This window comes from Balaenoptera acutorostrata, chromosome 18, assembly GCF_949987535.1.
Source record: "Balaenoptera acutorostrata chromosome 18, mBalAcu1.1, whole genome shotgun sequence".
Classification (NCBI taxonomy): Eukaryota; Metazoa; Chordata; class Mammalia; order Artiodactyla; family Balaenopteridae; genus Balaenoptera; species Balaenoptera acutorostrata.
Genome location: NC_080081.1, coordinates 14,819,947 through 14,821,796, shown reverse-complemented (window position 1 = coordinate 14,821,796; position 1,850 = coordinate 14,819,947). Strand labels below are relative to the sequence as shown.

Sequence of the window (1,850 nt, the reverse complement as noted above, 5' to 3'; positions counted from 1 at the left end):
TCTCTGGCCAGTATGACTGTCTTCCAGGAGAGAAATACTCTTCACTGGGCTTGAGTGGTGGAGCTGGAGCTGAGATAAGCAGATGGGATTAGAGATTCAAGGAGATGAACTCAACAGTATTTGGGTGGACAGACCCATCAGGACAGTCCAGTCCTCAATCTTCCCTCCTCTTCCCTCCTTCAACATTCTACCCTCTCTGAAAAAAGAATCTGGTGTTGGGAATACTCATGGTCAGATGGCAAAAGGATAACACGTGAGGTATAAATTTCATTTTCACTCCTTTGTCGTTTGTTGATGCAAGGCTCGTGTAGGGTCATAGTCTGATCAAGGAATTAATCAAAGATCAGCAAGGCAGGGCATTTCCAGGCTAGTTTTTGAATGAGGGGAATCTAGGGATTTGGAGAGCAAACCCTGAGAAGTGAGGGCAGTGGAGAGAGGGCTCTGGAATGAACCTGCATGAGTCCCTGGCAGCAAACCTTAGCAGTGAGGGCTGCAATTGTCCAATGTCCCAGCCATCAGCCCACCTGTCTGCAGAGGCCAGCTTGTTCTTTCTTATTGTAATTGTGCCCTCCTTCCCTTGGTTTTTACACAAAGACTAATAATTCTCTATCCCGTGCCTGCCTGTAAGGAAGGATTGTGAGGAATGGTGAGTTCCCAACCCTAAAATACTTGGAATTCATCGGATAAAAGATCCTGCCCTTATTTCTCTACCTACAGAGTGCAGTGTTCTGCAGGAGAGGAAAGGTTGTGTTTTCTGCTCGTATAAAGAAAAAATAGAAACCAAAACCCCTTTCAAATCAAGGTATTTTTCTTGAGTCAAAAGCACCTCCTGAGCCTCCAGCCAAGTCCATGAAAAGGCTTTGTTAGATGATCTAAAGCTGCCAGGGTTCATAAAGGTCATCATATCATTCACACTGACCTTGAGAAGTCTGTCCTTTCTCTGCTTCTCACATGCAGGGGAAATTGAATGAGAAATTTTCATGTCATTTCTACCCTACCCACACTCTTTTCTTTCTGACTTAATGAATATAGTCACCCAGAAGATAATCAGTCATGTTATGGTCTATTTTACTGTAAAAGTGTTATTATTAAATTCGTAGTAATGTAATCACATAATATTTTAGAGAATATGAATAACTGAAAGTCAATTCTTTTCTTCATGGTCAGAAGGCTGGTGCCTTTCCATCGACCTCCCAATTTTTCTCCTGGACAAAAGTGACCATGAATCATCACCACAAACCACAGAGCCAGCAGCCAGAACACAGTCCTACACACTCTCACTTAGAAGTGAGCAGAACACTCTTTTAGAGTAAATTCCAATTAATAAACGTAGACGGGTTGGCAGAAATGTTAAAAATTACCATGTGGTAAACATCACAGTAGTAATAGTTACAGGTAAGAATAAATGCTAAAATTAATAGGCAAAAATATGATGAGAAACAAGATATCGCATACTTACCTGGCAGGGGAGATGCCATGATCACAAAGGTGGTTTTCCCAGGGCGAGCCTCATCCATTGCACTCTGGATGTGCTGACCACTGAGATTTCCCCAAGTATGGGAAACTCAACTGCATAATTTGTGGTAGTGGGGGACTGCGTTCGTGCTCTCCCCTGGAAAAAAAAAAAAGAAACAGGATATTGGCATAGACTCAAAGTATATCCCCACAAAACCCTTAGTAAGTTGAAAGGGCAATAGTAAATTCACAGTGGAGAAACCTGTGATTGAGTTAATATCACCAATGCTGAAACATATCTACATCATGTATCTCCTAATATGATGTCAGCTTGACTGGCTACAGAGTGCCCAGGTTCACCATTGTTTCTGGGTGAGTCTGTGAGGATGATTAGC

General features: G+C 42.3%; 1 non-coding gene across 1 annotated transcript; it reads left to right on the top strand.

The window, feature by feature from the left end:
• Positions 1-1,451: 1,451 nt before the first annotated feature.
• On the top strand, positions 1,452-1,615 carry LOC114235850 (U1 spliceosomal RNA). Its single transcript, XR_003621937.1, has one exon. It is a non-coding gene; the product is annotated as a U1 spliceosomal RNA (small nuclear RNA).
• The last annotated feature ends 235 nt before the right edge of the window (positions 1,616-1,850 follow it).